Source organism: Pan troglodytes, chromosome 3 (assembly GCF_028858775.2).
Source record: "Pan troglodytes isolate AG18354 chromosome 3, NHGRI_mPanTro3-v2.0_pri, whole genome shotgun sequence".
Lineage (NCBI taxonomy): Eukaryota > Metazoa > Chordata > Mammalia > Primates > Hominidae > Pan > Pan troglodytes.
This window is the reverse complement of record NC_072401.2, coordinates 100385547-100409413: the sequence shown is the minus strand read 5'-3', so window position 1 is coordinate 100409413 and position 23867 is coordinate 100385547. Positions and strand designations below refer to the sequence as shown.

The window sequence follows — 23867 nt, the reverse complement described above, 5'->3', positions numbered from 1 at the left end:
AAAACATAGAAGAGAAACTGTATAACATTTTTCTGGCCATGATTTTTTTTTTTTTTTACTTGGTCCCCAAAGCACATGAAGCAAAAACATAAGTAGACACATGTGATGTCATCAAACTAAAAAGCTTCTGCACAGCAAAAGAAACAATTAACAGTGTGAAGACTCAACCTACAGATTGGGAGAAAACATTTGTACGCCAAAGCACTACATCCCAAAGGAGTTAATATTCAAAATATATAAGGAACTCAAACCACTCAATAGCAAGAAAACAAAAAAAATTCAATTTAAAAATAGACAAAAAGGGCTGGGCGCGGCGGCTCACACCTGTAATCCCAGCACTTTGGGAGGCCAAGGCGGGTGGATCACGAGGTCAGGAGATCGAGACCATCCTGGCTAACACGGTGAAACCCTGTCTCTACTAAAAATACAAAAAATTAGCTGGGCATGGTGGCGGGCACCTGTAGTCCCAGCTACTCGGGAAGCTGAGGCAGGAGAATGGCATGAACCCGGGAGGTGGAGCTTGCAGTGAGCCTAGATCTCGCCACTGCACTCCAGCCTGGGCAACAGAGCGAGACTCCATCTCAAATAAAAAAAAAAAAACGCAAAAAGGTCAGGCACAGTGGTTCATATCTGTAGTCCTAGCTACTCTGGAGGATGAGGGAGAATTGCTTCAATCCAGGAGTTTGATGCTACAGTGAACTATGATGGTGCCACTGCACTCCAGCCTAGAAGCAAGATCCTGTCTCAAAAAAAAGTTGGTGGGGACAAGGACCTTGAATAGATATTTCTCAAAAAAAGAAGATATACAAATGGCCAGTAGATATGTGAAAAAATGTTCTACTTCACTAATCATTAGAGAAATGCACATTAAAACTACAAATCACCTCACATCGGTCAGAATGGCTATTCTCAAAAAGACAAAAGATAAATCTTGGCAAGGATGTGGAAAAAAGGCAACCCTGTACAACTGTTGTTGGGAGTGTAAATTAATGCAGCCATTATGGAAAACTGTATAGAGGTTTCTCAAAAATTAAAAATAGAATTCCATATGATCCAGTAAACCTACTTCTGAGTGTTTACTCAAAAATTTTGAAATCAATGTGTCAAAAAAATATCTGTACTCCCATGGCCACTGCAGTGTTATTCACAGCAGCAATATTATGGAATCAACCTAAGTGTCCAACAACAAATGAATGAATGAAGAAAATGTGGCACATACACACAGTGGAATACCATTCAGCTTTCAGTTATTTTCAACAACTTAGATGGAATTAGAGAGCATTATGCTAAGTGAAATAAGTCTGGCACAGAAAGACAAATACTCTATGTTCCCACTTAGATGTGAAATCTAAAACAATCAAACTCATAGAAGTAGAGAGTAGAATGGTAGTGAGAGGCTGGAGGGTGGGGGACATGGGTAGATGACGGTCAAAGGGCTACAAATCTCAGTTGGACAAGGGGAATAAGGTGGTTTTAAAAATAATCTATTGCACAGTGTGGTGAGCATAGTTAGTAACAGTGTATTGTACATTTCAAAATTGCTAAGAGAGCAAATTTCAAATGTTCTCACCACAAAAAATAGTAAGTTTTTGAAGTGATAACTATATTAACTTGATTTAATTTTTCCACATCATATTCATAAATCATAACATCATTTTGTACCCCACAAATATATACAATTATCAATTATCAATTTATACTGAAATTTTAAAAATAAATTTCAATTACACATATATTCTATTACCTCTTCATGTTCCATATGGTTTCTAAGCTCTTTTCTATTTCTATCCTTTGTTTTCTCTTAGTTTTTGTTTGAATATTTTGGACAACAAGCTGGAAATTGTACTGGGAGCCCAGAATATTGTTATTTTGTTGTCCTTTCTCCTAATCTTGTAATTCAAAAACGAAAAAAAAAACCTCTCCTATTTCATGCCAAAAAGTCATACATCTGACTGTCTGTGTTTGAGGCTAGGAAACTCAGAAGAGTTTATTTATTTTCATTTTATTCTCCTAGTCAGCTCCTGAAGTCACAGCTTTCTGTGCTCCAAATCTCCTGTTTTCACTCTCATTTTCTTTGATCTTATGGGTCTGTACATATATTTTACTCTTTTGCTCCCTCTTTAATAAAATTTTGAGTAGAGGAGAAAATAAATGTATATGGTCATTCTACCATGTTTAATAGGAAGTCATATATATATATATATATATATATATATATATATATATATATATATACATACATGATGCTATTCAATGCTGGCAAGACTGCCACCAAGCAAAGCATTGTCACAGATTTCTGATGATAATACATTTTTTGAATGAGTCTTTAAATTTTATTCCCTTTCTGAGAAAAAAGCCTAAACATAAAATCTAAAATTCAAAATTAAGAGTATTTTCCATACATAAAGATATAATAGCATACTTTATGAAAGGGAAAACTTAGGTCAACCTAAAAAGATCTGAGACTAAATAAATAAATTATGGAAACTGCATGTAATGGAAAATTGTACTATACTCTAAATTTCTTTGTAAAGGTATGTATTAGCATTCATAGAGAAATGCTATTATATATTGTTAACTGAAAATGCAAGAATTAAAAAATTTTCTAGAAATAAACACACCAGAGCCAGGCACAGTGGAACATGCACATGTAATTCCAGGTACTCGGGAAGCTGAAGCGGGAATATCACTTGATCTCAGGAGCTGGAGTGCAGCCTGGGCAACACAGTGAAATCCCAGTTCTAAAACAATAATAATAATATAATAAAATAAATGAAACACACAACCCAAAACAAAAGAATAAGTATAGAGGAAACAGCCAGGTGCGGTGGCTCACTCCTGTAATCCCAGCACTTTGGGAGGCTGAGGCAGGGGCATCAGTTGAGGTCAGGAGTTTGAGACCAGCCTGGCCAACATGGCAAAACCCCATCTCTACAAAAATACAAAATTAGCCAGGCATGGTGGCCCACGCCTACAATCCCAGTTACTCGGGAGGCTGAGACAGGAGAATCGCTTGAACCCGGGAGGTGGAGGTTGCACTGAGCCAAGATTGTGCCACTGCACTCCCACCTGGGCAATAGAGCAAGACTCCATCTCAAAAAAAAAAAAAAAAAAAGGTATAGAGGAAACATACCTAAATATAGCTAATACCTATCTTTAGTGGACAACGACAGTTTTTTTCTTTATACTTTTCCATATTTTCTAGTATCAATTAATGAATATGTGATTTCTTAAAATTAAGGGGTTGAAGCCAGGTGCAGTGGCTCACATCTGTAATCTTAGCACTTTGGGAGGCCTTGGTGGGAGGGTCGCTTGAGGCTAGGAGTCGTGACCAGCCTAGGCAACATGGGGAGACTCACATCTCTACAAAAAATACAAAAATTAGCTGGGTGTGGTGGCACACACCTGTGGTCCCAGCTACATGAGGCTGAGTCAGGAGGATTGGTTGAGCCTAGGAGGTTGAGGCTACAGTGAGCCGTGATCACACTCCTGCACTCCATCCTGGGTGTCAGTGTGACCCTTTCTCAAAAAAAATTTTTTTATAAATTAAGGGGTTGATTTGATCATTACACATTGTATACATGAATTGAAATATCACACTGAACATCATAAGTACATATAATTATTATGTGTTAATTAAAAATAATTTTAAAAGGGGAAAAGCTATTTTTAAAAGAAGGAACATTATTTTTAAACTTACATAATATGTTATTTACAATAATGTAATGCCCACATTATTTGTCCAAAATTTTCTATTTCTTTTTAATTTATTACAAGGTCTAGATTTCAGTTCAGATATAACAATGGAGAATTCTACATCAGCATTTCTAAAAAGTAGCATGAGAAAGAGTTCTGGACTCACAAGCCTAACACACTTCAGGTACTATCCTTTCTACTTTTCATATTAAAAAAACATGTTTCATTCTACAATTCAGCCTCAAAATTAGTTGACTAAAATTTTGTGCTACTACAATTCTACCATCTAAAATGCAATGCCTCAGATAAATATCAACCAAGCATTACAAAGTTTAATTGGAAATATGTGTTCCATATCTGGTTTCCCTCCATACCATTTAACAAATTAAAATGGCAAGTGGTGTCATCTGCTATTCCTTTGAGGTTAGTATGAGCTGCTGAAGGGTTGCTTGAATTGATTTCTGCTGACGTATTATACAATGTATTACAAAACTGTTCTAAGATTGATTATAGAGGCAAGATGAACTAAAAGTAATTTTTTACAAAGTGGGTCTGGAGATATGGTATAAAATAAGCACCATTCTGATTTCTGTCTTGAGTGCTTGTGATAAATTTAAAATAAGTGGAAACTTTGAGTAAAGACAAATATCCATGAATTGTGGAATATTGGATATGTACATCAATACCAAAGCCTCATTGCAAAACTTTATTTCTCATTTGAACGGTGAAAGTAATACATCATACAGGCTAGTAGGATCTAAAGACTTGATTATCCAGGAACATGACATTTTTATGTTAGGAAATAACCTTTTATATTCTGCTTGAGTTCAGAACAACCCTTTTAGCAGAAAGAGGACCAGAAAGAGGAAAAAAGGAAGGGGAAGTACAATTCTTTCATACCTTCCAGTTTGGGCTCAAATTACACAGAATACTTTGTCATGTCTTCCAAGTAGGAGCAGGAAAGACAACTACATCACACCAAACCAGTTTGGAAATGAAAGAAACGCCTCTGTTTGATATACATTTATCAGCTTCTTACAAGCCCCTCTCCAGCTGCCATTCCACACTGCTTAGTGGTACACTCATATGAAGTGAGTTTACTTATTTCTGTTGCTTCTTTTCTTAGCAAAATAGTACTTTTACATCAGTCCTTTCTGGTTACTCTATTTGCATATCTTTAAGTATCTCAAAGGAACACACACCACATAGCATATAAATTAGGAATTTTATAGTATCCATTCACAGATTTTGATTTATGGCAGGACTCCATTTCAGCTCTATTCTGGGCATGCCTGAAAGCAGCACAAGAGGGGAGATCCACAGGGGCTAGCAGAGAAGTCTCAAAGGAGAGGTCAGACATGATACCAAGATCAGAATGCCTTTTGAGAATGCCACTACACCCAGATGTGAGTACAGCTGCTGTTGTGAGAATGACCACCGTGACTGTGTGATGCTATTTAATCAAATGTCTCTTGGTAATTCAAAAAGTGGCAATATGCAACTGGGATTGCATAAGCCATCCACTTTGCTTTATCTCAGTCTTATCAGCATCAAAATGAATAATGCAATTGAATAATGCATTTCAGTCTCCTTCCATATCTTACAGTTAAATCATATTTCTTCTCAAAACACTTGCTGCATTTAGGCAAATTTTTTTTCCAATAATAGTCTTTACTACAAGAATACAAGTAACGTGTCTTTAGGGATTCTCAAGTAATTTTATCTTCATTACTGTTTATTACATGTATTCTGATATTTAAAATTTTTTTTAAAAATGTGTGGGTACATACTAGGTGTATATATTTATGGGGCACATGAGATATTTTGCTACAGACACATATTGCATAATAATCACATCAGGGTAAATGGAGTATCCACCACATCAAGAATTTATCCTTTCTTTGTGCTACAAACAATCCAATTATATTATTTTAGTTATGTTAAAATGTGCGATTATTGTTGTACTGTAGTCATCCTGTTGTGCTAATTCATTCTAACTACATTTTTGTTCCCATTAACCACTCACTCTTCAACTATCTTTCCCAGCCTCTGGTAGCCATCATTCTACTGTCTATCTCCATGAGTTCAATTGTCTTAATTTTTTAAGCTCCCACTATTCTGATATTTTTTACAAAGATGATCAGGATAGGCTTTCAATTCCTAACATCATTTCATCTTACTTAAAGCAATGCTATTGTTGTCTATAAATACTTGAGTCTATAATTTAGAAAAACTGAATAGGACATGCCATAAAACATTTTTGGAGGACTCTGAAAAATCTGATATTAATGAAGCTGCTCTTTTAAGGCTTCTATCCTCTTTGAATATAAACAACAGTACAGGTCCCTGAACAGAATTATGTTATGCTCCTGATGGTCTGGAATGCTGAATAACATTGAAAGAAAATATCTACCCTAATAACATCTCTTTTTTCTTTTTCACTTAGGAAGAAAGCATTTGATGAATTTCTGGGATTGTTGAAAGAATCTTCCTTACTGTTAGTGATACTCAAAGGTTGATCCGCAATCAACAGTTTAGTAAGAATATTCTTGGCTTAATTATCAGTCTCAATTCAGAAAATAAAGGAACAGATCCTAATATAAAGAGATTTCACAGAATACAAGCAGAGAGCACTGCTTATAAAAAAGCTAGACTGCCTGGCTAGAATCCTAGCTCTGCTGCTTACTGGCTATGTGATCCTGGAAATATTGTCAACTTTAACCACCTTAGCTTCCTTATCTGTAAAATGGGTATATTATTTGGAAGGTTGAACAGACTATACAGCACTTAGAACAATGTCTGGCCCACGGTTAGCACTCCATAAGTGTTCGCTTTTATTCTTCATCTCACAGGGTCTGCCACAATTACAACTCCTTGTGAGGTAAGCTCAGAAAAGCTTGAGAACCGGCTGGGCGTGATGGCTCACACCTGCAATCCCAGCACTTTGGGAGGCAGAGGCAGGTGGATCACTTGAGGTCAGAAGTTCAAGACCAGCCTGGCAAACAGGATGAAACCCCATCTCTACTAAAAATATAAAAATTAGCCAGGCTTGGTGGCACAAGCCCATAATCCCATCTACTTGGGAGGCTGAGGCAGGAGAATCACTTGAACCCAGGAGGCAGAGGTTGCAGAGAGCTGAGATCGCACCACTGCACTCTAGCCTGGGCAGCAGAGCAAGCCAGCTCAGAAAAAAAAAGCTTGAGAACTCCTATCCCTGGCTGCAGCTTGGACCAGGGATAAGCAAATGATTCAGGAATGATAGCCTTGCCCAACAGAGGTGGCCATGATTGAATGAATGGATCAGTATTCTCTCTTACAAAGCTGAGTGCACAACACACAGAGTAAGTCAGCACTTTATAATGGGGGTAGAATTCAAAAAAAGAAAAGAACAAAGCCAACCTTTTCTCACCCAGAGAAAAGGCAATGATCAGAAGCCATGAGACAATAAAAGCCAAGAGTAGTCAGAAACCATGAATGGCAAAAGCTGAGAAAGACAATGGAGAGAAGTCAGTTCATTGCTCAGTAGCAGGAATAGCAGCTACAGAGAGTAGCTGAATCACCAGAATGGTATAGGACGGCAATAGGAATCTACAGCAGCATGAGAACACAATGGCAAGAACTGGTAATATCCCAAATGATTTTCCAGATTCATTCCAACGCGGGTGGGAGGACTGGCTGTAAGACAGAAATTTGTCTTCTTTACTTTAACACCCCTAAGATTCCCTAACATGTCATTTTGGCTTGTGATTAGAAAGAGCCTAACTGTCCTTGCAGCCACTGTGATCCACTGAAACTCAGAAGTGAGCTTGATTCTTGTCTTTTCTGATAACTCAGGTATAGTGGGTGGGAATATCAGTTCTCTACAGATGTGCAAAAAATTTTGTACATCAAGATACTTTCTGATTTTGAGCAACACTCCCCACCCAGATTCTACCCAGCATATAGAAATTTAACTTTGTTCATTCTTTAAGCTTGATGCCAATCTCCCCAGGGCTGTTCGTGGTTCTGGAATCTTATGCAGTGCCAGGGCATCAAGGAGGTAACAGAAAGGCCCACTAGTCATTGGTCATCTCTTCATAGACCTGTCCATGCTCTTTCTGCATCATCCCTTCACATCCAGTAGCGCTTAGCTGCTTCCACACCAGGTTTGCAGCATGGGTATTTTTTGCCAAGGCTGAGAATTTCATACTTTGGGGTCTCTTGCTCTCTCCCTAGCAATACTATCACAAATCTGGATCAGGGTCCTCATGTCCAAAACGCAAGTTCCTCTGGTATTATCGAGCATGTGGGATATTGTTTTATCAACTGAGCAAAGTTCTTTTACTTCAGCTTTCTGCAAGTCATTTTATCTTTACCTGCTATTTCTCTCCTTTACTGAGGCTTAGCGTTTTGAAATAAAACCAGACAGTTTTCTAGGCAAGTTCAATGTCCATCCTTACAACAGACTTCACCTTGAAGAGGAAAGTACAGACCTGGGTAATATGAGAGGAGGGAAAGGGAAAAATAAATGAAGATAAAAGTTAAATATTTTAAAATATTTTTGTTCTCATTTTTTTTTTCTTTTTGCCTTAAATACTTGGAAGCCAAGATTCGAATTTCATGCTCAGTACCCACAGAGTAAGAATATTTTCCAGTGTTATATCTCTTTTAGAATTTGTCTAGCAGCTTTTCCAGTTTTCACTGAGGTAAAAAGAAGTAAAAAAAGAAGGCTGAGCATGGTGGCTCACACCCGTAATCCCAGCACTTCGGGAGGCCAAGGCAGAAGGATAGCTTGAGCCCAGGAGTTTGAGATCAGTCTGGGCAATAAAGCAAAACCTCATCTTTACAATGAATAAAGAAAGAAAAGGAAAAAATAATATTTATTAGTTTTTCTTAAATTTTGATTTCTGTCAGTCTTGTTTCACTTTGTTACTAATGCCTACTAATACGTTTTCCTACTTATTTAAATCAGTATTGATTTTTTAAAAACTGGTAAAATTCATTGCAGCCATGTGGGAGTAGCTAGAGTTTAGTAGGTTACAGGAATAAAGACATGCTGAAGCTATCCTGCAGGACTCAAGGAGACAGAACATGATTTGAGAACTGAAAATTCCTTCTTGATGTCCAGTTGTTCTGGTTAACTGGGTAGCTTCTAATGGCTCCATTTTGTGCTCCACTATAATGGAGACAATTATTCTGAGTCTGATTGTCCTTCCAATAAGTCACCAATATGTGTACTCTCTTCTTTTGCTCAACATAATAGCATCTGTTGTATTAGCTTTTCCTTCTTTTTGGCTTCTCCTGCTTGTAGGCTTCTACTAGTTACATTTCTCTTTTTCTTTCAGTTTTTGCCTTTGCTAACAGTTGAACTCCTTTCAAAGAAAGGTGATATTCTTCAGTCCAGTTAGCTACAATTATCTCCATTGAACAGTCTTCATGATCGGACAAATCACAGGTTTTTGACTGAATGATGGGTTGCTTTTCCTTGAATTAGATAACTGCTCTCATTCATATCAATTGTGGTTAAGGTGACAGGGTCGTCTTACACAAGAAAAAAACTACACACAGAAGTAATATTCTAGAAGAAGACTATAGGGAAAATCCTTTCTAAGGGACTGTAAGCAGACAGCTATCTTAAGGCTTAGCTTGTTCAGTATTGCTGTTAAAAGTAAGATATATAAGGCAAATATTACTCTCAAGATAGTATAAATATATCCTTTCTCTTTGGGAATAAAATCCCACCCCAACTCATGAAGACATTGTTTGGTCCTATGACTTCTATGAGATAATGACCACAGTGTAAATTGGTACATTCTCACAGTCTAGGTTATTTAGTCTTACATAAGAACTTATACAACATTGTAACCTGTGACTATAAAATGAAATTACACTTTCTATTTGTACCTAAGTTATTATAACATAAGTTGCCCAGTGGCCCCCTAAATATTCCCATCATCTCTGATGACAACTTCTAATCTCTAGATTATTTTGTAGATCCATTTGCTCAGTGCCTTAGTCTGTTTAGTGTTGTTATATTTTATTTTATTTTATCTTTTTTTGAGATAGGATCTCACTCTGTTGCCCAGGCTGGAGTGCAGTGGTATGATCATAGCTCACTGCAACCTTGAATTCCTGGGCTCAAGGGATCCTCTGGCCTCAGCCTTCTGAGTAGGTAGGACTACAGGCACACATCACCATACCCAGCTAATTTTTAAATTGTTTTTGTAGAGACAGGGTCTCACTATGTTGTCCAGACTGGTCTTGAACACATGGGCTCACCCCTGCCTCCCAAAGTGCTGGGATTACAGGCATGAGCCACTGCACCTGGCCTGTTTAGTGTTGCTATAAAGGAATACTTGAGGCTGAGTATTTTATAAAGAAAAGAGGTTTATTTAGCACACAGCTTTGCTGGCTGGAATGTTCAAAATTGGGCATCTGGTGAGGGCCTCAGGCTGCTTTCACTCATGGCAGAAGGCAAAGGGAAGCTGGTATGTGCAGAGACACAGTAAGAGAGGAATGAAAGAGACAGAGAGAGGAAGTGCCAGGCTTTTTTTTTTTTTGAGATGGAATCTCTCTCTGTCACCCAGGCTGGAGTGCAGTGGCGCAATCTCAGCTCACTGCAACCTCCGCCTCCCAGGTTCAAGTGATTCTCCTGCCTCAGCCTCCCAAGTAGCTGGGATTACAGGCATGTACCACCACACCTGGCTAATTTTTGTATTTTTAGTAGAGACGGGGTTTCACCACATTGGCCAGGCTGGTCTTGAACTCTTGACCTCAGGTGATCCGCCCACCTCAGCCTCCCAAAGTGCTGGGATTACAGGCATGAGCCACCGCGCCCTGCAAGGCTCTTTTTAACAACCAGCTTTCATGGGAACTAAGAGAGTAAGAACTCACCACCCCCACAGTGAGGAGGTTAATCCATTCATAAAGCATCCACCTCCATGACTCAGATATTTTCCATTAGGCCCCATCTCCAACACTGGGGATCAAATTTCAACATGAGGTTTTGGGGGAAAAATATCTGAACTATGGCACCCAGCTTCCACTAGCTTGTAGATACAAGTAAGTCACATTAAGTGGAATAACCCAATAGTCACAGGCTCACAGCACCTGCATAATGCAGGACTTCAGTCTCCTTTTATTTATTTATTTTTTTTTTATTTTTTATTTTTTTTTGAGACGGAGTCTCGCTCTGTCACCCAGGCTGGAGTGCAGTGGTGCGATCTCTGCTCACTGCAAGCTCCGCCTCCCAGGTTCACGCCATTCTCCTGCCTCAGCCTCCCCAGTAGCTGGGACTACAGGCGCCCGCCACCACGCCCGGCTAATTTTTTGTATTTTTAGTAGAGACGGGGTTTCACCGTGTTAGCCAGGATGGTCTTGATCTCCTGACCTCGTGATCCACCCGCCTCGGCCTCCTAAAGTGCTGGGATTACAGGCGTGAGCCACCGCGCCCGGCCCTCAGTCTCCTTTTAAAATGCCAGTTTCTAGAGGTGTTTTTAGGCATCTTCAGTGGGTGTCTCACATATGCTCACAAACACACACTGATTCAGCAACCACCCACCAGGCACCACATTTGCTTACTGGAGCTATAGTTCTTCCACCAGCGCTGTGTTTCCCCAAAGGATCTGGTTCTGCTCCGTTGGCATGGTAATTTCTTCTGGGTTTTGCAGTGTTCAAGGAGGCCTCTGGATCATTTGATGAGCACTGCAGGCACCAAGTTCCCTATAGATGCTGCAGAGCCTGGGCATCAGCTTCTGCCTCTGCTCCACCAGGCAGGGCAGTTCTTACTGGTCTCAACCACTCCTCTGCCTGTTAGTGCCTCTCTCTTTAGGCAATGCCTTCACCACTATCTCTCACCAAGCACCACCACAAAGGCACTGAAGGAAGGATGCTTCTCTTCCTCTTGGATTCAATTCTGCAGGAGGAATTCAAATCAGTAGCATCAGTGTTTTACAACTTTCAGTGAAACAGTACTTTCAATTTTTACTTACAGACCACTCTTTCTCTAGGTCCCAGACACCCACTCAGGGGACTTGTATATGATAAGAAACTGAATGATAGCCACCAGCCTGCCTACAGAGCACTATTATCCTCTTACGAAGGCTCTCTTACAAACTCAAGTTTATTGTTTCTGACTCAGCTTTTCTTCATCGTGATTTCTCCCAAGAGGGAAATTTTTCCTTATAAAAGTGGTTCCTGTTGGGCCAGACATGCCTGTTCATGTCGGGAATTCACCTAACTTCAAACTGAGATTCCCTTCTGTGCTTGGATACTATTTGGTACATTGTCCTTTCCCAGTTTCATCTGGTAGAGTGGAAGATCTTCAAGTAATGCACAAACACATATGCTGTCTCCGCCATTGAAAGAGAACCAAGACATCCCTATAGACATTATCAAGTGACAACATAATGATTAAAAATACTGTTGAGATGAGAAAAACAAAATCCACTTCATTCGTGTGAGAGCCAACTGCTTAGTCTAATATGTATAATTATAGACTTGCAGTTTTCAGCAACTTTACAGAAATTTTTTCAAAAATAATAAATCATTGAAATCCAGAATCTTAGAATAATTTAGAAAGCTGTCAGTAGCTCATAGAACTCAATAACAAAAGGCTGGGCATGATGGCTCACGCCTGTAATCCCAACACTTTGGGAGGCCGAGGCAGGCAGACTCACCTGAGTTCAGGAGTTCAAGACCAGCCTGGCCAACATGGTGAAACCCCATCTCTACAAAAATACAAAAATTAGCCATGCATGATGGCATGTGCCTGTAATCCCAGCTACTCGGGAGGCTGACACGGGAGAATCTCTTGAACCCAGGAGATGGTGGTTACAGTGAGCCAAGATTGCATCACTGCACTCCAGCCTAGGGGGCTGAGCGAGAGTATGTCTCACAAAAAAAATAATAATAATAATAATAATAGTGCCTGTCTCGCAGGATTGTGGTGAGGATTGGGTGAGATTTCACACATATATCCTAAAAATGTTGCCTACATATATCTAAAAATGCATGTTATCATTTTAACAAGTATATATTATTACATTGTATAAATGTTTCATAATTTATTTGTGTTTAAGTTTCAAGTATCAGAGGAAAATCTTATTTCTTTTATTATTTCTAAATTCTTGAAAGTTATCTCACCATAATCTTTCTGGAACAACTAACCAGCTGACACATAGCAAAGTATATGTGATCATTATTATTACACCTTTAATTTATGTATGAGTACTTTTCATTTTAAGTTAAAAAAAAACCTTAAAAGATTTTGAACTAATATGTTTTAATAAGCTAAAAACTAAACTTTTTAGCTTTCTGGAACAACTAACCAGCTGACACATAGCAAAGTATATGTGATCATTATTATTACACCTTTAATTTATGTATGAGTACTTTTCATTTTAAGTTAAAAAAAAACCTTAAAAGATTTTGAACTAATATGTTTTAATAAGCTAAAAACTAAACTTTTCTTTTTTTCGAGACAGAGTCTCCCTCAGCCATCCAGGCTGGAGTACAGTGGCACCATGTCGGCTCACTGCAACCTCCGCCACCCGGGTTCAAGTGATTCTCCTGCTTCCTGAGCAGCTGGAATTACAGGTGGACACCACCACGCCCAGCTAATTTTTGTATTTTGTATTTTTTTTTTTTTGACATGGAGTTTCACTCTTGTCACCCAGGCTGGAGTGCAGTGGCACCATGTCAGCTCACTGCAACGTTTGCCTCCCGGGTTCAAGTGATTCTCCCACCTCAGCCTCCCGAGTAGCTGGAATTACAGGTGCCCACCACCACACCCAGCAAATGTTTGTATTTTTAGTAGAGATGGGGTTTCACCATATTGGCCAGGCTGGTCTTGAGCTCCTGACCATGTGATCTGCCCACCTCAGGCTCCTAAAGTGCTGGGATTACAGGTGTGAGCCAGGACTTTTTTTTTTTTTTTTGGAATGATTTATTCCATTTCATAAATGGACAGTGTAAACAGACACTTATGATGCCTCATATCACATCCCTGGGGCCCACCCCTTATTTCTACAACAGATATGGTACACAGATACCAGCAAGTTAAGACTCGAACTCATAGAGTCCACCTCCAGCTCACCTTGTGTGTATGTTTCTGCTTCTGCCTCAGCATCCTACCTGTAGATGCAAGCGCTCACTCTGGCAGCAAGCACAGAGTGGCTATCAGCCTGTAGAGCTTCCCACATTCGTGCTGTTGTCATTGCTACTTATTACTACAGTTATGTTGCTGTATTTATTGTGGTAAAGTTCAGAGGAAAATAAGGTCTTATACAAACATGTTATATGTTTCTTAGAAATAGAAGATTGTATTTTTTTCTTTTTTTGTGGCTTAGTCCATTTGTGCTGCTGTTAACAAAATACCTGAGACTGTGTAATTTACAAATAATAGAAATGTATTTCGTACAGTTCTGGAGGCTGAAAAGTCCAAGACCAAGGTGCCAGTAGGTTCAGTGTTTGGTGAGGGCCCTCGTCTCTGCTTCCAATATGGTGCCTTGATCACTGTGGCTTCACATGGAGGAAGGGAGGGAAGAGCAAAAGGACCCAGGCTGTTTCCCTCCAGCCTTTTTATAAGGCACTGATCCATTCATGAGGGGACAGCCCTTACGACTTAATCACTTCCCTAAAGACCCCTCCTCTTAATACCACCACAGTGTGGATTAGGTTTCAACACGGATTTTGGAGGGGACACATTCAAACCACAGCACTGGCAAAGAACATTTTATAATATCCTGGCTACTTCATCCATTTATGCACCCTGCCTTTCCCTGTAGGTATTTAAGTTTCTGGGCCATCTTCAGAAACTTAAGTTACACCACATAGTAAATTATACAAATATTACCTTGGTAAAGATTTTCAAAAGAGTGGAAGCCAGACGCAGTGGCTCACGCTTGTAATCCCAGCACTTTGGGAGGCCGAGGCGGGCGAATCACAAGGTCAGGAAATCAAGGCTATCCTGGCTAACACTGTGAAACTCCGTCTCTACTAAAAATACAAAAAAATTAGCCGGACATGATGGCGGGCGCCTGTAGTCCCAGCTTCTCAGAAGGCTGAGGCAGGAGAATGGTGTGAACCCGGGAGGTGGAACTTGCGGTAAGCCGAGATCGCGCCACTGCACTCCAGCCTGGGCGACAGAGCGGGATGATGTCTCAAAAAAAAAAAAAAAAGAAAAAAAAGAAAAAGAAAAGAAAAGAATGGAAATGTCAGGGCTGGCTTCAGATGAATGCCTGTAGTATTTCATTGTTAAGTATGACATTGGCTATTGGTTTCATATAAGTAATTATTATTATGGTAAGGGAGCTGCCTGCAATTCTAGTTTGAATCTGAGGTTGGCACTTAATTTGTATTAAATATATTTTCAGCATTTATCTAGATGCATTCATGAACTGTTTCCTTTAACTGTTTAATGTGATTGACTTTGTACATAACATATACATACATATGACAGGCTTTCAAAGAGTGGATTATTTTTCTTTTTTTCTTTTTTTTTTTTGAGACAGAGTCTTGCTCTGTCACGCAGGCTGGAGTGCAGTGGTGAGATCTCGGCTCTCTACAAATTCTACCTCCCTGGTTCAAGCAATTCCCCTGCCTCAGCCTCCTGGGTAGCTGGGATTACAGGTGCACGCCACCATGCCTAGCTAATTTTTTTGTATTTTTAGTAGAGACGAGGTTTCACCATGTTGGCCAGACTGGTCTCAAACTCCTGACCTCAGGCAATACGCCCACCTCGGCCTCCCAAAGTGCTGGGATTACAGGCATGAACCACCGCACCCGGCCAGATTATTTTTTATTATTGAAATAAATCTCACTTTGAGACATGACTGGTATATTTTTCTAATATTTTATTTGGAATTATTTTCCATTTTAATTTCTGTTCTTAATCAGTTTTGATGACAGAGTCATCTTAGCCTCCTAAATTGAGAAGTTTTCCACTGTTTCTATTTGCTCCAAAATATCTAAATAGAATATATGGTATCTGTTCCCTGAAATATGATGTAAAATAGTTTATCAGTTAAACCATTTGTGTAGTTTGTTTTGGGGAGAGTTAATTATTTGACCATCTTCTCAACAACTTCTGTTGTTACTAGTCTATTTGGTCATGACTCTTCTTGGCTAATTTGTTCAAAATTTTGCCATAAAGTTGCATATTACATGTTCATGTAATATAATTTTTTTTTCGGATTTTTGAGTGCATCTCTTTTCTCATTTGTAACCTGGTATATTTGCTGTATTTTTTTCTCCTCTCACTCTCTCTCTTTTGTTATAATTCAATGCCATTTGGCTGGGAGTGCCTGAGATACATACCGCTTGTCAATAAGGCCTCCCCATTGGCTATGATTCTCCCTTTCTTTCACAGTGCATGGATCATCACTGCCTAAGTTTGTTTCTCTGATTCTTTGCATTCAGTGCTTCAATAGCTGACACGTCCCCTACTCACCAACACATTCATACTTTGTATATGTTAATGCTGTTACAGTCTAATCCATCTTTTACAGTCCAATCAAATTGGTTTAGAGTCTTGCTATTTGAGGTGACTTCACCCATTACTGGTTTTTGCTTTTGACATGAAAACAACATTAATTTTCTGATTTTAAAAACAACACAAACTGGTAGTAAAACATTTAAATATTACACTACAGCATAAAGAATGTAAAATTTACCAGAGATATACTACACAGTTAAAGTCACTGTTAATGTTTTGGAAAACATCCTTTTAGATCTCCCTTAATTAAAAAAAAAATGGCCAGGTGCGGTGGCTCACGCCTGTAATCCCAGCACTTTGGGAGGCCGAGGCAAGCGGATCACCTGAGGTCGAGAATTTGAGACCAGCCTGACCAACATAGAGAAACCCTGTCTCTACTAAAAATACAAAATTAGCTGGGCGTGGTGGCACATGCCTGTAGTCCCACCTACTCGGGCTGAGGAAGGAGAACTCGGGAGGCAGAGGTTGCAGTGAACCGAGATTGCGTCATTGCATTCCAGCCTGGGCAACAAGAGCAAAACTCCCCCTCAAAAAAAAAAAAAAAAAAAATACTGTAAGTATATGCCTTTTTGTTACTTACTTTATGTACTCAAAAATATATCACAGACATTTGCCCATGTCAATAACTGCAAATGTATGTTATCATTTTAACAAGTACATATTACTAGATTGTATAAATGTTTCATAATTTATTTGTGCTCAAGTTTCAAGTATCAGAGGAAAGCCTTATTTCTTTTATTATTTCTAAATTCTTGAAAGTTATCTCACCGTAATCTTTCTAGAACTAACCAATTTCTTTCTTTTCTTTTTTTTGTTTTTTGAGACGAAGTCTCGCTCCATCGCCCACTGGGCTCACTGTAACCTCTGCCTCCCGGGTTCAAGCACTTCTATTGCCTCAGCCTCCTGAGTAGCTGGGATTACAGGCGTGCACCACCAGGCCCCCGGCTAATTTTTGTATTTTTAGTAGAGATGGGGTTTTACAACGTTGGTCAGGCTGGTCTCGAACTCCTGACTTCATGATCTGCCCACCTCAGCCTCCCAAAGTGCTGGGATTACAGGCGTGAGCCACCACGCCTGGCCCCAATTTCCAAGTTTATCATGTCCCAGGCCCTTGGCTAAGATACTTCACATGCATTAGCTTATTTCATTCTTCTTACAAAATAAAAGCAAAACCTCAGTGAAAAGTGAAATCACAGACCATATTCCAGGTGACTGGGCACCATAAGTTTACCACATGAGAGTGATTTTTTTCTCTACTTGTTTTCAAAGCCCTCTTGAAGCTACTTGTTGACCCTCTGGGGCTGAATTTTCACTTTCACTTCAATTAGCATTTATTGAGCCCATTACCAACACTGATTTGAGCCCAGTTTCTTCACCTATAAAATAAGATTATTGGATTAGATGTTTCTAGGACTTTCTCCAGCTCTGAAGTGTTTGATTCTAAGTAGAAGATATTGTGGCAGGTGGGTTTGTGTGTTTTCAGGGAAAGGGGAAAGACACAATGATTGTAAAATGTCCCTTACTATTAAAGAGTTTATGATATATCAGCATAGACAAGTATATAGACAACTCATTAGAAAGTGTAAAGCTTAAATCTTTTTTTTCCCATCTTACTCCTTTTATTATACAGCAAAACATCCTTAGTGTGAAATTAATGGTTAGATATATAAATGTGAGGGATAACATGAGAAAATCTAGGAGAAAAAAAATCCTCATTTAAATCTGAGATTGTGGGATTATCAGCTCCAATTAGCCTTAATCAGCAACTTACCTATTTTTATTTATTTATTTTTTGTGACAGAGTTTCACTCTGTCACCCAGGCTATAGTGCAGAGGCATGATCTCAGCTCACTACAACCTCCGCCTCCCAGGTTCAGGCTATTCTCCTGCCTCAGACTCCCCAATAGCTAGGATTACAGGCACCTGCTACCATGCCTGGCTAATGTTTGTATTTTTAGTAGAGACAGGGTTTCGCTACATTGGCCAGGCTCGAACTCCTGGTCTCGAACTCGCGACCTCAGGTGATCCACCTGCCTCGGCATCCCAAAGTGCTGGGATTACAGACATGAGCCACTGCGCTCGGCCTCTATTTTTTTTTTTAAATGCACAAATAAGACAACCTTGATAATTTAACTTTTAAATTGGCAATTGAAGCTCTAGGGTATCCTTAACTTTTTTAAAAGATCATTTTAAACCAAAGCACTAATTCAACACACAGCAGAAATGGTACAAATTTCAGATTTGGCTTTTGCTGAATAGAGCCTAAGAATGAAGAAACATTTCTCTTTTCCAGATTACTTAAGTAATTTAAAATATAAATAATTGCATTAAGTCTCACTGAGCAGAGAATGTGAAAGTTCCTGGTATAAAAAATTAAAACCCTTAGGGTTTGAAGTTTGATAGTCATTTCATTTTGTAGTAGAAAAGAGACGAGATTTTGTTTGCTTTCCATAATTACTTCACTGTCTCCCTCCATTTCAAAATTGAGATTCCCAAATGAACTGAATACCACTGTCCCTGGTTGATCTGTCTGAACAACGGAATCAGTCTGCAATTTATTCTGTTGGGTTTTTTTTTTTTTTTTTTTTTGAGACAGAGTCTCACTCTGTCATCAGGCTGGAGTGCAGTGGCACAATCTCAGCTCACTGCAACCTCTGCCTCCAGGGTTCAAGCGATTCTTCTGCGTCAGCCTCCCAAGTAGCTGGGACTACAGGGGCGCACCACCACACCCAGCCAATTTTTGTATTTTTAGTAGAGATGGGGTTTCACCACGTTGACCAGGATGGTCTCGATCTCTTGACCTCGTGATCCGCCAGCCTCAGCCTCCCAAAGTGCTGGGATTACAGGCGTGAGCCACCACGCCTGGCCTTATTCTGTTGATATTGTCTTTCTGCTCCTACAGACATTCTCCTCCTCTTCCTCCTCCTCCTCTGTTGGTACTGTCTTTCTGCTTCTGTAGACATCCTATTTTTCTCCTCCTCTTCCTTCACTCCACCTCCTCCACCTCCTTCTTCTTCTGGGTCAAGAGCAGGCAAAACATCTTTCCTCTCTAGGCCATCAACTTCATCTTCATCTGTGCTGTATTCCTTCATTGTGTCATCACTAACAAAGAGGATGGCTCTCCTTGGGACTTTCTTCTTTCCTTGTATCACTCCCAGTTCTACATTTTCAAAGCCTCTTTTGTCACTCATCCAATCTCGTATTTCCCCATGAGATAAAATTTGGTTTATGGTTGTCCTGACATCAACGGTTCCTTTTGGACCATCTAAAGTTTAAATCTTTTAAGTGGCGTTTTATGGGAACACATCAGAGGACAAATTGACTAAACAAGTCAGAGATGGCTTCATGGAGAACGTGAAAATTAAGCTGAGCTCAAAGGCCAAATAAACAGCAAGCGGGCAAATATTCAGGTATGTAGAGATTTAATCTGTGATTTGAGATGAAGAGTAGGCTGAGTGTGGTGGCTCACGCCTGTAATCCCAGCATTTTGGGAGGCCGAGGCGGGCGGATCACAAGGTCAGGAGATCGAGACCATCCTGGGTAACACAGTGAAACCCCATCTCCACTAAAAAAAAAAAAGAAAAAAAAATTAGCTGGGTGTGGTGGCACGCGCCTGTAGTCCCAGGTGCTCAGGAGGCTGAGAGAGGAGAATCCCTTGAATCCAGGAGGCAGACATTGCAGTGAGCTGAGATTTTGCCACTGTACTCCAGCCTGGGAGACAGAGTGAGACTCTGTCTCAAATAAATAAATAAATAAATAAATAAATAAATAAATAAATAAATAAATAAAATAAGATGGAGAGTAAATCGAATGGAGGATGTGCCTGACACTGTCCATTTAGCCTTTGGCTTCCCTCCCCACTGTGCTCCATTCTTCTCCATAATGCTTTGTGCCCTGGGAAACTTACCTGCATTGGTGGACTTGTTTATCCTCTGGATTCGAGATGGCTTTAGCTAGCTTGGAGATAAGAGGGTGGGGAGAGAGTGAAGTATTCGAGATCTTTATTCCTTTGGCCCCTTCCCTACCATGTTTCCATGGCTCACTCACTCTCTCTACTGAAGTCCGCAACTTTTATCTAGAGTCCTGCTCTGTACACTTCTCTCTCTGGGTTCTGGCAGAGTTCCTTCCCCTCAGCCTTCATACCTAGATATTCAGCTGCAACAGTCCCCCACCCACCCTAAAGCCAGCCTGGGAATACTATACCATGTCCTATTGGCTCCCTAAACTTTGCCCATGTCTGCAAATAATTACCTTACTAAAAATCTCCTATAATTACGCAGGTTAATATGCCATCCATTTCTTGCTGTTACCTTAATACTGTTGCTATGATTACAGGAATAATTTAATATGCCTCTACATTTTCATAATTGTGAAATCACAATGTATCTTATCACTGATGCGTAGGTTCCATTGTGCCTCTTGGTCCCTGACCCAAAAGCTTTTGCTAAATCAATGACATATAATCATAATATATAGTCATATAATCAATGGCATGTTAGAATTGAGGAACTATGGTATATAGTGAAAGATACTCTAGTGAAGGGCTGAAAAGGCCCATCTCATGTTCTTGTGGAAAAAAGACCACTTGAATTTTACTCCATAGGCAACCGAGAGCAATTGCTTGGCTTCTAGAACAGAGTGCCATAATTAGGCTTGTGATATTAAAAAAAAATAAACTTTCGACAGTACGAAGGGTGGACTGAATATAGAGGTCTGAATACAGGAAGGCCAATTAGGCTGCTATTGCAATAATTCAGATGAAAAGCAGTGAAGGTCCAAGTAGGGCAATTAGAGTAGAAATAAAGAGGATGAGATAGATATAACAGCCTGATGAGCTGCTACAGTTGCAAGAAAAAGTGGTTAAATCATGATAGCTCAAGTATTGGGTTTATGACCTACAGCAAATCTGAAAGGATAGGTACAGACCCACAAAGCTTCCTTCTCCTAGGTGCTAGGAACAATAGCACCATCTACGTGGAAACTAGGGAAGAGTTCTCAACCTTATACTAATAACTTTTTTTTTTGAGATAGGCTCTCTCTATATCATCCAGGCTGGTCTGAAACCGCTGGGCTCAAGTAATCCTTCCAACATACCAAGAACTATGAAGGCCATAAGACAATAACAATTAAAACTGGATGATAGACCGGGCATGGTGACTCATGCCTTCAAAACCCAGCACTTTGGGAGGCTGAAGCAGAAGGATCACTTGAGCCCAGAAGTTCAAGACCAGCTTGGGCAACACAGTGAGACTCCGTCTCTATTCTAAAAAAATGGAATAAAAATAACATAAAAAAATGAAACTAGATGATGGGTAAATGAGATTTATTGTTATTCCTCCAGCTTTTGTTTAATGTTTGGAGTTTTTTATATTAAAAAATTTAAAAAAATTTTTTTAACTTTGAGAAACATCTCTCAAATACAGAAGAATTTGGACTAAATTGAAGAAAAAATAGAGAGACAAAAACATTAGAGGTTAGGAACACAGTCTCTGAGCAAGACTGAGTTCATTTCTAAATCAGAAACCAAGACCCACAAAATACTCAAGCTTCCCATAGCTTCAGCCCTCTTCCTCTCTCTCTTAAGTCATAGAAGGGGATAATCCTAATTCTAAAACTTACAAAGCCTTGACTATGTACCAGGAACCATTTCATACATCTTATAAGCATTAACTCATTCAATCCTAACTAGTCTCCTGTTACAGATAAGGAAACTGAGCCACAGAAAAGTTCAGAAGTCCAAGGGCAGCTGGGCGCAGTGGCTCACACCTGTAATCCCAGCACTTTGGGAGGCTGAGGCAAGTGGATCATGAGGTCAGGAGATCGAGACCATCCTGGCCAACATGATGAAACCCCATCTCTACTAAAAATACAAAAATTAGCTGGGTGTGGTGGTGCATGCCTGTAATCCCAGCTACTTGGAAAGCTGAGGCATATGAATCACTTGAACCCAAAAGGCGGATGTTGAGGTTGCAGTGAGCTGAGATCACGCCACTGCACTCCAGCCTGGCGACAGAGCAAGACTCTGTCTCAAAAAAAAAAAAAAAAAAAAAAAAAAGAAAAGAAAGAGAGAGAGAGAAAAAAGAAGTCCAAGGGCACACAGATGGTAAGCAACAGACACAATCAGACATTCTGGTTCCAGAAGGTGAGTTTGTACATACTACATATCACAGAGTATAGTGTAGATGTTATTACAAAGAGAATATACCCATTTCTAATATTATGGTACAGTTTACAGTTCCCAGGTAAAAAGAGAGTGGACAGTCAAGCAGAATTCACCAACACTTTTTGGGTGAAAAGCAGATTTGGACAGAACTGCTCATAAATGAACCATGGAAAAAGTCTACTATAATAAACAAGTACACAAACTAAAAGAAAGAAAACATCATGGTACTATTGGATAATAGTTCAGAAAAAATACAGGTTTTTACATAAAAGTTTTTATATAACACATTATATAAGGGTTTTTATATAACACATTAAATCAAAAAAATTGCTAAATAATCCAAAGATTTAAACTTAAGATCTAAAAACATGAAACTGCATAAAAAATAATTAAATACACACACACACTCTCAGTGTGCAGATGGGTGGATTAAAAATATATATATAAATAGGGCCAGGTGCAGTAGCTCACGTGTAAGTGCCTGTAATCCTAGAACTTTGGGAGGTTCACAAGGCAGGAGGATCACTTGAGCCAGGAGTTCCAGACCAGCCTGGGCAAGACAAGGAGACTCTGTCTCTACAAAAAATTTTTAAAAATTAACCAAGCATAGTGGTGCATATCTGTAGTCCTAGCAACCCAGAGGGGTGAGGTGGATGGATCACTTGAGCCCAGGAGGCCAAGACTGCAGTGAGCCATGTTCATGCCACTGCACTCCAGCATGGGTGACAGAATGAGACTTTGTCTCCAAAAAAAGTAAAACATGAATGCTTTTATATTATACATATTTATATATACTATAAATATATATTCTTATATACCTATATTACATATAAAATATTTTTTAAATATTTATTGATAATTATTCAGGATTGATAATATTTATTTGGCATTGAGCATAGCAATGGGAACATGGTGAGCATATTCAGGGAGGTAATGAAAGACAAGAGTTGTTAAAGAAAAAATGAAAATATTACATAAGTGTCTGTAAACAATTATTCTTCATTACAAGAATCAATAACAAGGGTAGCATCAGTGCAAGGCTGGACAGGCAGTTGCTAGGCAGATGTACTCACAGAAATATTTTTTGTGTACGGTTGTGATGGCCTTTGTGCAAGGTTGTGGTTTTTCGCAGTCAGTCTTTTGTGATAGTTCTTACCAGGTATACAAGCATGACAACCCTCCCTTTGTGGCCTTCTCTGGCTCCATATTTCAGGGTTTGACACAAGTGACTCCTTTTTGATCCTGACAACTTTCATACGTCCCCCTTTTGATCAAAAGATTTTTCTGCAAGCATTGCTGATCAGTTATCCCATAGTTAGGGCTTGGGTTTTTTTTGGATTTTTTTTTTCCTACTTTTAAAAAAAGTAGGCCAGGCGTGGTGGCTCACCCCTGTAATCCCAGCACTTTGAAAGGCCAAGGCGGGCAGATCACTTGAGCTCAGGAGTTCAAGACTAGCCTGGCCAACATGGTGAAATCCTGTCTCTACTAAAAATACAAAAATTAGCCAGGCATGGTGGTGCATGCCTGTAGTCC

The 23867-nt window shown here is 39.5% G+C and overlaps 1 long non-coding RNA gene and 1 other non-coding gene across 3 annotated transcripts in view; one reads left to right on the top strand and one right to left on the bottom strand.

Annotated features, from left to right (window-relative positions):
- Positions 1 to 5355: 5355 nt before the first annotated feature.
- Positions 5356 to 23867, bottom strand: part of LOC104006140 (uncharacterized) — a 40679-nt gene continuing 22167 nt past the window's right edge. The window contains exons 4-7 of one of the 2 annotated variants that reach the window (XR_008547570.2): positions 20079 to 20128; positions 14531 to 14836; positions 11257 to 11590; positions 5356 to 8168 (exon numbers count right to left, since the gene is read on the bottom strand). This is a non-coding gene — a long non-coding RNA (uncharacterized LOC104006140). The remainder of the gene's footprint in view (positions 8169 to 11256; positions 11591 to 14530; positions 14837 to 20078; positions 20129 to 23867) is intronic. The other variant, XR_010156647.1, reaches the window with a different exon arrangement.
- LOC112209092 (U7 small nuclear RNA) lies at positions 8328 to 8388 on the top strand. The gene has a single exon (XR_002943762.1). It is a non-coding gene; the product is annotated as a U7 small nuclear RNA (small nuclear RNA).